Consider the following 12,579-nt stretch of genomic DNA (forward strand, 5'->3'; position numbering starts at 1 on the left):
CTAAATAATAATATGAAAAAAACTTCGTTTTCTTAAAGAGTTAAAGAGGCTGCGTCCCAAAGTCGAACCTTAAAACGTACAGGAATTAGAAGAGGCAGTTGGGGGGACTGCCGCCCCCCAAACCCCCAGCTTTTAAAGACTCTTTTGTACAGGTTTTTTGTTTTTTTGCTAACCCCCAGCTCTTGGCTTCGGAAAGGCCCTCTTTTAATTAACAAAAAATTGAAATGAATGAATAATGGAATAACTTCGAAAAATGTTAAACACAAGAGGACAGGAGAACCATTGCGCCGAAACTAGTAATTAGTAACAATGAAGTCCCCCCCCCCAAAAAAAACCTGTACAAAAGAGTCTTTAAAAGCTGGGGGTTTGGGGGGCGGCAGCCCCCCAACTGCCTCTTCTAATTCCTGTACGTTTTAAGGTTCGACTTTGGGACGCAGCCTCTTTAACTCTTTAAGAAAACGAAGTTTTTTTCATATTATTTCTGTACGTTTTTCTACAATCCATGGTGGATGTAATTTAATAATTCCTGTACTCCTCGTACAGGAATTAGGAGAGGAACCCCCCCCCCCGCTTTTAAATCATTGTATAAAATAGAAAAAAAATAGATAGAATGACCGAAATGTTTCTTTTGCTCATAAGAAGCTAATATTCTGTTATCTCTCAAATGATAAGCTGTCCAGGTGTTATCAAAATTTTTTTGATGTTGTGAAAAAAAACCGCCCGTAAGGGACTTGAACCCTTGACCCGAGGATTAAAAGTCTCACGCTCTACCAACTGAGCTAATAACTTGCATGTGTGTAAATATAACTTCTCAATAGCTTTTAAAAATTTCAAATTAACATGGGCTCTTATGGAGAGAAATCCGTTAATTAAATAGCTAATGGGTGGTTTCTGGAAAACAGAAACCGAATTATCGGATCGAGCTGAAATTTCGCGGATAAGCTCCTGGGCCGTAGGGGACCTTAACTTGTGAATTTCAGCCCGATCGGACAACGTTAAAAGGGGTCGGGGGGGGGTTGGAGGGTCGAAACTTTCGGGGGGTTAAGATTTTCCTACGAAACTTTCATGGGCACTTACTCGGAGAATTCCGCATCGAATGAGTCTTCGTACACCCAGATCCGATGTCGGATGTGACCTGTAGGCGTCTAGGAAAAAAAAGTAAATGAATTTTAAGTGGCTATGCGTGGTTTCTGGAAAACAGGGAAGGAGTTATCGGATCAAGCTGAAATTTCGCGGATAAGCTCCTGGGCCCTAGGGGACCTTAACTTGTGAATTTCAGCCCGATCGGACAACGTTAAAGGGGGGTTTGGGTTGACAGGTCGAAACTTTCGGCCAGATTTTCCCCATGAAGAAAAAGTTGGAGGGGAATGAAATTTTGCAGGTTTCTTAGTTGGAGCTCGGGCTACGGAATGCATCCCTCCCCATCCGTCTGCGACCACTGGAACCGAAGATCGCTTAACATTGTCGTGTGTCGCCTCTTTATAGAGGCACGAGTGTGCCTCCTTGATCAAATTTCATTAAGATCCGGTCACACGTTCTTAAGTTAAAAATACCTCAATTTTTCCAAATTAACCACCCCCAGCTCCCCCAAAGAGAACGGATCCGTACCAATTATGTCAATGTCGTATCTATAACTTGTGCCTATTCTTCCCATCAATATTCATCCCGATATCTCCACTCTAAGCGTTTTCCAAGATTGCTGTTTCCCCCCTCCAACCCTCTATGTCCCCGGATCCAATTCAAACTGAAAATGGAGCATCTGAGACATAAGATTCTTCTATATATCAAGTTTCATTGAGATCCGACCATCCATTCGTAAGATACCTCGATTTCACGTTTTCCAAAAATTCCGGCTTCCCCCTCCAACTCCCTTCAATGTCACCGGATCTGGTCGGTATTTAAAATGAGAGTTTTAAAGCACAAGATCCTTCTAGATATCAAATTTCATTAAGATCTGATCACCCGTTCGTAAGTTACAGATACCTCATTTTTCTAATCTTTCCGAATTACTCCCCCCCAAACTCCAAGAAAGAGAGTGGATCCGCTGCGTTTATTTCAGTCACCTATCTTGGACTTGTGCTTATTCTTTCCACCAAGTTTCATCCTGATCTCTCCTTTTTAAGTGTTCTCAAAGATTTTCGCCCCCACCCCCTAATGACACTGGACCCGGTCGGGATAAAAGATAAAAGATCTGAGTTTCGAGGTCCTTCTATATATGAAATTTCATTAAGATACGATCACTCTTTCGCAAGTTAAAAATACCTAATTTTTTCTATTTTTTTAATCAATCCCGTATCTAGGACTTTTGCTTATTTTCCCAGCAAGTTTCATCCCGATCCCTCCACTCTAAGCATTTTCAAAGATTTTAGGTCCCCCCAACTTCCCCTTCGTCGGATAAGGTCGAGATTTAATATAAGGGCTCTGAAACATGATGTCCTTCCAAACATCAAATTTCATTAAGATCTGATTTCTCCTTCGTAAGTTAAAAATATCTTATTTTTCTAATTATCTAGAATTAACCCTGCCCCCACTCCCCCAAAGAGAGTAGATCCGTCCCGGTTATGTCAATCACGTATCTAGGACTTGTGCTTATTTTTCCAACCAAGTTTCATCCCGATCCCTCCATTCTAAGCGTTTTCCAAGATTATAGGTTCCCCCCTCAATTCTCCCCAATGTCACTGGATCCAGTCGGGATTTAAAATAACAGCTCTGAGACACGATATCCTTCCAAACATCAAATTTCACTCAGATTCCATCACCCGTTCGTAAGTTAAAAATACTTCATTTTTTCTATTTCTCCGAATTAACCGGCCCCCCCCCAGATGGTCAAATCGGGAAAACTACTATTTCAAATTTAATCTGGTCCGGTCCCTGATATGCCTACCAAGTTTCATCGTCCTAGCTTGCTTGGAAGTGCCTAAAGTAGCAAAACCGGGACAGACAGACCGACAGAATTTGCGATCGCTATATGTCACTTGGTTAATAACAAGTGCCAGCTAGTCGGTTTGGATTTATCGTAAAACTAGTTAGTTAGCCTCCTAGCCTAAGAGTTCGTACTGGCATGCGGTGGCACATTAGCTCCTTAAACTTATTTGCAGTTAATAGAAAACCAACTGGACGGTTTATCCAGTAAAATTAGCGGGTAAAAAGTTTCGCATAGTGGCGCAGTAGCTGTTAGGGTAAGGGTTGGTGGATCTTTCTTTCGGGGGAGGGGGGCTTAAAGCAATAAAAAGAGCATTTTTCAAACTTATTTTCAAACCTTCGATAAGAGGGGCTCCAATTTTAACATAGACGCAGTGACTCAAACCCTGACCCTTTTTATTTTATTACCTAATAATTTTGGGAAAACCTTAATTAAACCACTGTTTAATAAAGGTGGCAAGAGTGAGTGTCTTAATTATCGAGGCATTAGTCTGGTCTCTGTAGGTAGCAAATTACTGAGTAATATGATACTTTTTAGACTGAGAGATGTTGTAGACAAAGTTTTAAGGGAAGAACAGTGCAGTTTTACAAAAGGTAGAGGATGTGTCGATCAAGTTTTCACTTTTAGGTTAATAATTGTGAAGTCCCTTCGTTGTCAAACACATTTGGTCCTCAATTTTATCGATTATGAGCAAGCCTTCGGTTCTGTTGATAGAAGAGCGTTAGCAAAGGTTTCATCCTTATATGGTATACTAGAAAAATACATTAAAGTGATTTGTGCTATGTACGAGAATAATACTGCTGCGGTTAAGGTAGGAAGTGAGGTAAGCGACTGGTTTTGTACAAATCAGTAGTTAAGAAGGGTTGTGTTCTATACCCCGTTATATGGATCATTTTGATAGACTTCGTCTTAAGGAGCAAAGGAAAGGCAATTGGAGACACGGAATCAAAGGAGGAGGAAAAACGCTCCTGGACTTAGAATATGCTGATGATTTAAGCATATTAGATGAAAGTGTGAGCAAAAATGAATGAATTTTTAGAGGTTTTACGAGTTCAGGGTGCTAGAATAGACTTGAAAATTAATGTGAAGAAAACTAAGTCACTAAGGCTAGAAATAAGTGAAGATGAAAAGGTGACGTTGGGTAACGAAAAGATTGATCATGTTGGTAGCTTCACTCACCTCGGCAGTATTATTAGTAAAGACGGTGGGAGCAGTGAAGATGTTAAAAGTAGAATAGCTAAGGCTCAGGGTGTTTTTTTCACATTTAAAAAAAGTTTGGAAGAATAGAAAGATAAGTCGGCATACCAAGATTAGAATATTGGAAGCAGCAGTGATAACAGTGATCAAATATGGCTCTGAAGCATGGACGCTCCGGAAAGCAAATGAAAATTTACTAGATGTTTTCCAGAGAAACTGCCTACGGATTGTTCCGGGTACCCGGTTGACTGACCGTATTTCAAACAGTAGGTTGTACGAAAAATGTGGTTCAATCCCGCTTTCTAGGGCAATAATTAAAGAAACTTTGAGATGGCTAGGCCACGTTCTGCGGATGAAGGATGACAGATTGCCGAAGATTGTTCTTTTTGGCCAACCGTCTGAGGCTACACCGAAAGCCGGTCGTCCTTGTCTGGGTTGGGAGGATGTCATAAACAAAGATTTAAAGGAAATGGGAACTTCCTGGGACGGTGTAAAGAGGGAGGCCTTGAATAGATTAGGTTGGAGGAAGAGCTTGCCTAGCTGTGTTGGCCTCAAGGTGGCTTGGTCGCAGTGAGTTATTAGTACTAGTAGTAGTAGTAAGAATCAAGCATAGGTTCCGATTGCATTGCGATAAAAAGTTGAGTTTGACCATAAATAACAAAGGTCTAAAGGGAGCAACAGCCTACCGTTTATTAGGAAAATTCAGATTATACAGAGGAAAGCAAATACACCTATATGAACCTTTTTTTTGGATTATTAACATAAGTTAAAATTTAGGGTTGAGGAGGGGGATGCAGGGTTGAGGGTACGGCAACCTTATTATATTTAGGATGACCTGAATATATTATTGAAACGAAGAGGAATTAAATTTTTGTCAAATGAAAATAAATAGCGATATTAAATTCAAAATGAGGTAGGATGCCATCCCCCTTCAATTCCTCGCTCGTTATGCTATCCCTAGCTTTCAAGAACATATTCTGCGACACCCGAGCAATGTGATAAGAATTTCAGTTTTCGTCATAATTTTTCGAAAATGTAAGGGCTAATTTGTTTGCATTTGCAATAAATAATAATATTTTTAATTCAAAAGTTTTAGAAAAAAAATAAAGGCCAACAATTCTAAAACCAACTGGATATCTTAGCTTTCAACAAAACACAAATTAAGCTTTGGTGTAAATATTGGTGGTTGAAGATGAAAGGTGGGGGGGGGAATATTGGGGAATTGGGGGTTTGTTGCACACTTATGTATGCGACAATTTCTGTTTGTTTTAATTTTTGATGTTACTCATCTTTTTTATAAGTTTTCAATACAACAACTGTTTTTGGGTTGACTACATCAGTCCAAGATTTTTAAACCTCGGAGCAGGATTGCCACATGGACATGGTTCAAGCCCAAATACCACTTTTCAGCCTTATTAAACGAGAAACTTTTTGGGCACTAAATATATACCTTTGTTCCAACTTTTATAATAATTTAACTGTCTTATTCCTGACAAAACTTCTGAACAAAAACATCCACTCTTAATAAAAAGTTGTTGTTTTTTTTCTGCTTGACTACCTCTGATTTGAAAATCATCGACTACTAGAGGTCTTTCCAAAATACATTCATTCTTTTAATTTAGTTTTAGTCATTCTTTTAATTTAATTTAGTCATTCTTTTAATTTCTACTAGTGGTCTTTCCAAAATACAGTTATTCTTTTACTTTAGCTTTAGTCATTTTTTGAACTTAATTTAGTCATTCTTTCAATTTAGTTTTGGTCATTCTTTTAATTTAATTTAATCATTCTTTTAATTTCTACTAGTGGCCTTTCCAAAATACAGTCATTCTTTTAATTTAGTTTTAGTCATTCTTTTAATTTAATTTAGTCATTTTTTAATTTAGTCTTAGTCATTATTTTAATTTAATTTAGTCATTTTTTTAATTTCTACTATTGGCCTTTCCAAAACACAGTCATTTTCTAAAGTATATCCTCGCATTTTTATAGTTAAACAAAACAAAACAGACCATCTGGCATCTGCAGTCTAATAAAAAAAAAAACTTAATATTTCTCACTCAGTTATATTTGATCTGTTGGAACAGCAGATAAGAAATCCAAAGTTCAGTCAAAAGGTCTTTGTTTCTTTCTTTTTACATATTCTATTAAATAAGGTGTTGAATAGAATGAACAAGAATTTATTACTTTTATACGTCATAGAAAAGAATTCATTAAGAGAATGAAAAATTTAGGTTATCGACTTTAGGAGTCCCTGCAAACTCCAACAATAACTGTGGAGATCATAGTAGAAAAACTGGACGGGACCAAGTTGTCTCACACCAGTATTTATAGTAATTAATTTAAAAAACAAACCTTTTCAAAGATAATTAAAGAAAATGAAAAGTGAAGAGCAGCATTAGATCAAAGACGAATAAAAACAAAGTAAATAATAAATCAAAATTTTAAACGAACATAAATTGCAATGTATAATGTCATCAAACTAAAAAAAAGAAATTAATCCAAACAGGAGTAAGGCTAACGTCCCTTAAGCCTTCTAAAGGCCAGAGCGCCATTTGCGCTTTACTAAAACAGTTTTAACTTCTAGCAGTGTGTTTTTGTTTGTCATACTACTACTACTACTACTACTAATAACTCACTGCAGCACCAAGCCACCTGAGGCCAACACAGCTACGCACGCTCCTCCTCCAACCTAATCTATTTAAAGCCTCCCTCTTTACACCCTCCCAGGAAGTTCCCATTTCCTTTAAATCTTTATTTATGACATCCTCCCAGCCCAGACAAGGACGAACTGCTTTCTGTGTAGCACCAACAAAAAAAAAAGATCACCATAAAAACTAAGATTACTGAAAAGAACAAATGACAGTAAACTCACGAGACGATTTTAGGTTTTACATTGACAAAAATGCTTTGCTGCCATGAAACCTCGTAATTTTAAAACAATTTTGAAACAACCAAAAGAAAAACCTTAATAAATTGCAGTTATTAGGTATGAAGATGGGTCCAAGGGGGAGGGGCGAAAATGTTGTGGTGGTAGAGGTACGCGTATGAAAAACAAGGCGTAATTTAGGCTCTGTATTCATTGTTGAAAGTTTTAATCACCCAGTTAGAGTACTTTCCAAGATAGCAAAAAGATTTTTTTTTATTCAATAGCTCAATCGCTCTTAAATGAATACTAAATGAATACTTGAATACTAAAAGACTTGAATGTGAATACTTGAATACTAAAAGACATATTCTACTAAAAGATTATGCAAGAAATAACAACTTTGGCTAGTATGATTAAGCCTAATAGAGAACGCATGTACATGTTTCAAGAAGAGTTGTAATTACTACATTTTATCAGGGAAACTTAATTAAGGAGCAAGCTGAAAGCAAAGTCGAATTGACGTTATTCTGACGCAATTCCACGCTGTCTCTATGGATATATCAAGCCTCCGTCGTCAATCTAACAAGGGGACAAATGATTTCGGATATTAATATGAAGTTTAAGCAGGGAAGGGGAAACTTCATTGGTTCAAAATAAATCTCGTTTGAATGTGATCTAAAGCCGAAGAAAAAAGTAGCAAAGGCCTTTAGACAGCTCGAATTTAGCCTAGTGTTTATGAAAATATCCAAGTCAGTTTCTCAAGATTTGAACGTAGCCTAATCAGAAAAAAAAGGGAAGCAGAACTAATTAAAATACTTATCACTCACTTGCAAATTAATATCTTAAGCGAACAAATGGTACGCGAAGGGATTTTCTGGAACTTACCACTAACATGTATATCGTTTTTTATATTTCCAAATTTGAAACCTATTTGAAAATAGCATATCCCATATATTTTTATATTTTGACATTGGAGAATGTATTATCTTCATTTGCTGGGACAACATTTTCAAGCGCGTCCCATCATTAATTTTAGGGATCAAATACTAAAATGGGTATTTTCTGTAGTTTCTGCAATTCCAAAACCCTGAAAAACAGAACTGTTCCGCGCATCGAGAATTCTTATTAAGCCTAGAAATAGAAAATGTCAAATTCCTGTCTTTTAATTACTATGACCGGATATGAAGGGAGTATGACAAAAACATGAAAAACATTAACATTAAATCTAATTTTAAGATACGTCTTTTCCTTTGAAATTTTTGGGGATTCGGGGACTTCATACATACTTTGCCACTGGATCTCTCTGGATCTGACAGCCTCTTTCAGCATTTTTGATTTTAGTGCAATTTTCTGCGTAGATTTTACCACTTTTTGACGTGTTTTATTACAGTTAAAGAAAGTTTGGAAGTCTGTGAGCTAAGAATAGAATATTAGAAGTCATGGTAATAGCAACAGTCAACCCTATTTCTGAAACGTGGATGGCTCAAAAGGTCGAGGAAGATATGTTAAATGTTTTTCAGAGGAATCGACAAAGGATAGTTATGAGGAAATCGCTTGACTGACCGTTTATCAAACTAACAGCTCCAAGAATAATATGGTTTGATCTCACTTTCTAGGGCTATAATGGAGGAAAAAGTTAAGGCCTAGCCGAAGTCCAAGAATTATACTCCCTAGTCAATTCTTTTTCTTAGGCGGCAACTCGGTCAAATACAAAGATATCAGTTTTCTTTGTCGCTTCAACTAAAAAAAAACATAAGAAGGTTGAACTTAAGGGGTTTCTCACTCAAAATTACGATTAGGCGCAGGCTATCCTTAGCAATTCTTCTTGTAACTATTTATACAATATAATTTTTTATATGTAATTATTAATCGCAGCTTGATGTCTGCACGCTACTTATTCTCTAGACTCTGTTTAAACAGGTTACAACTAACTAATACTTGACTGAATTGCTCCTGAACAATCCGAGTGGTTAGTCCCTTGGTGTAATTTATGCATTCTCACACGCTCCGATTGCAGCTGGATCTTGTCTTTTGAGGGGAATTTTTTACTTCGGAACACAAATATGTAAAGTATTTGAAGGGACTGCGGTCAGGAAGTATATATTATAGAAACAAGTTTCTCATTGTTGAATAGAAAACTTTTTGCTCTATTTTTGATACCCCACAACAACATTTTCATGTGTGGCAATCTAGAATGCAAACCCGAAACAGGTTTTATAATTATTTTGGAATTATAAAAAAAAAAATTATTGTCGGCTTTAAGATTTGATTAAATCAAAATATTCACCAGATTTGTTTTATTCTACTGACATAAAAACCGCCGAAATCACTAATTCAGGAACGTCAGCTAAACTTCAAATGCTTAACACGGGAGATATAGGAAGATTCCTTGAGAGTCCGTCCTGCCTTAAGACGGCTAGGCCGCGTTTAACGGATGAAGGATGACAGATGGCTAAAAACTGCACTTTTTGACTATCTACCAGGAGTCAACGAAAGGCAGATAATCCATAAGTGGGATGGGAAAAGGTCAAGAAAGATTTAAAAGAAATCAGAATTTCATGGGAGGAGGCAAACAGTGAAGCTTTGAATAGAATGGAGTGGAGGAGGGGCGTGAGCAGCTGCGTTGACCTTGGGCGCCTTGGTGCTGCAGCAAGTTGTCCGTAATAATAGCAATAGGTGTCCTAAATTGTCTGGATGCGAAATTAGAGGCTTAACAATTCATAGGAAAATTACTAGCTAGATATTTTGCTGTTCATATTTGCTTATGAATACAACAAATATACCACTCGATGTTGTTTTGTATGCTTTTTACGAATATACTGATCATTTCTCTCGCAAATTCAAACTTAAGCCCTTTTTGAACCCTTGAAAATGACCAACTTTTTTTGGGGGGAGGGGTATAAAAAAGGCTTAAACCATGGATTTCAAACCTACTATTTGATTATAAATCATTTTTTTTTATATATATAATCCACAAGCACTGATTTTTCACGACTAAGTTGGGTAAAATATTCAAAACAATTTCTACATTTTTCCGTTCGCCATGTTTCTTCTGTCGGCTTTGATATTTTTCGACATATAGGTGAAAAACGGCAGTTTTTAAGCGGCCTAACAGAACAAGAAGAAAACATGGGGGTTTTTTTTTAATCAATTTAATCCAAACAAATCAATATTTGTGAATTATACAACTTTAACAAAATGGATTTATAATGAAATAGTATGTCTGAAACAAATGCCATAACCCATTTTTATATCCAAAGAATATAGAATGAAATTATTATTTTCAAGGGTCTTAAAAAGTCTTAAAATCGAATTTGCGAGAAAATCGATTATTATATTCAAAAAGAGCATAAAAAATGGCATCTACTAGTATGATCAATTTATTTGTAGGTCAATGATATGAACAACGAAATATTTGCCAGCTACTTTTCAGGGATTTAGCGTTCTGGAGAAAAGATTGCAAGTGTCTGGCATTCGTCCGGTGCTTCGTCCGAAAGATGGTTACCGCAAAAGCATGCCCTTTAACAAGGCTAGCACCACGAAGCAGTGCCGGTTTAGTGGTAACATTGGAGCCAGAAACTTTTTTTTTATCATAAGAGATAAGAGAAGCAAAATATTAAGATATTAGCAGTTTGATGACCAATAATGAGGAACTATTTTCTTTTTTCCTACATTTAGTAACTACGTCATATAATTGTCTATCGCTGCTCAGTTAAAAAAAAAAAGATAAAAAAAATATAAAAAATCTTGAACTAGGCTTCAGTTTAGATTACAAAAAAGCGAGGAAATACAAAAGGCAACAACTTTATATTCATTAAATCTATAAGCGTACCCAAAAAGATAGACTATTTACCTTTAATTTAAATTCGTTTCCAAGTCTATACTAACAAGCACTCAAGACGTAACATAAATATCCGCACATGTTTCAAAACGAATATTAATAATTTCAAAAAATGATTATTTGAAACTAAACACCTAGAGGAACTTTTTATGATTTAATGACAAACTTTAGCTCATTCATTCAAAACGTTGAAAATCCAGGAACTGTCAAGTCAGTAACTACCTCACCATAGGCATGAGAAATTTACCGCCACCATAGCCTACTTATTGATTTCCTGGACAAATGCCTAAAACGATGTCAACAAATAGGTTCCCAAGGACATACTTATTGGAAACTATTCACTCTTCTATTTGATTTACAGCCAAAAAAAAAGAAAAAAAAATCAATGAGAGCTTTGCCATACATTTGTAAAGGTTTATATTTTAAGAGAAAAAGTGTCGAACCAATTGAAAAAAAGTCTCAGGAAAATCAATCTTAAAGCACGGCTACGTTTACAACCAAGGCTGTATGCATGGGGAGGGAGTCCCGCGCGAAATATTTGTCTGACTCGTAAAGACGTAACAAAACGAATATATAAAAAATGACGACTTTTTTAAAGCTTTTTCTAAGCCTGTTTGTATACATAATGCTACACACTCGAGAAATAAAGTTAGGTTAATCCTAATGAGATATACCAAAATATGATGAAAATACAATACTTTAGAAACAAATTTGGGATAAGCCCATATATTTGCACATTAGGGGGGGGGGTGTAAATATAGAGGGTATGCATGCAAAATGTTTTAGCTATAATTATTCTGCATATAATGAGGAAAGAATTGTTTTCTAACTTCACGCTGTGTACTTTACCCCCACCCCCTATTGTGCAAATATATAGCCCAAATTATAAGTCCACTGTATACTCCCACCCATCACTTGTTTTCCACTGAGCGTAAGCTACTTGTCTCTTAATGCAGACAGATAAAACCGGTTTGTTCTCGAGTGTGTAACATTATATACACAAGTACCGCAAATAAATTGTAATGGAAGTTCGTAATCATCTGTTGTCTTTACTGCCTCTTTTAGTTGATGTCATTACCATTGCCGCTGGTGAGAGTTACAACTTCGTCAACAATGCTAGTCAAGTGCCTTATCGAAGTCGCTTCCATAGTAAACACCGCGCCGATTTGTCGGCAGTACATCGCCTATGAAAGACGTGCCGGTGTGTAAACAATTTTTGGCGGCGTGCTAGCGTGCCGCCGATACCATCGGCGTACCATCAATCCCCGGTCGGTCTGTATTTAGCCTTATGTTTTTGCAGTGATTTGTTGATTTCGATGTGCTAAGATAAGTAACGTCCTAAATAACTCTGTAAAAGTCTTACCCATCCAAAGCCTTGAACCAGAGAAAATTTCTTTTATTTTCAAAAAAAGGGGTGAAAACCCCAAAACAGTCAAGGTATCTTAATAAAAATTGCACCATCAGATTCGGCCTATTAGAGGTACCTACTGTAGAGGTTCCGAGAGAAGCCTAGTATTAATGCAATAAATTTGCAGCTCTGGTTGGGCCAATTTGCGGAAGGTCAACTCTGGGGCAGGATAGGCAGGATTTCCTGCTTGGAGATAGAGGAAGGAGCTTGTGGCAGTGGCTCTGGGAGACCCACAGCCATCTCACAGCAGCAGAACAGCTGAAGCCATGATAAAATTCTGGCAAATGAGCTTTTCAAAATTTTAAAGTAGTCAAGATAAGTGAATAAAACTTTCAGAAAAGAATCCA

General features: G+C 36.8%; 1 protein-coding gene and 1 long non-coding RNA gene across 2 annotated transcripts in view; one reads left to right on the forward strand and one right to left on the reverse strand.

Moving 5' to 3' along the window:
- The window catches only part of LOC136036106 (dual 3',5'-cyclic-AMP and -GMP phosphodiesterase 11-like), a 231,066-nt gene that overhangs the window by 217,998 nt on the left and 489 nt on the right, over nt 1-12,579 (reverse strand). The gene's annotated exons all lie outside the window — the stretch shown is intronic.
- On the forward strand, nt 6,187-10,616 carry LOC136036108 (uncharacterized). Its single transcript, XR_010619637.1, has 2 exons — nt 6,187-6,231; nt 10,374-10,616. It is a non-coding gene; the product is annotated as an uncharacterized LOC136036108 (long non-coding RNA).

This window comes from Artemia franciscana, chromosome 15 (genome assembly GCF_032884065.1).
Source record: "Artemia franciscana chromosome 15, ASM3288406v1, whole genome shotgun sequence".
Taxonomy (NCBI): Eukaryota; Metazoa; Arthropoda; class Branchiopoda; order Anostraca; family Artemiidae; genus Artemia; species Artemia franciscana.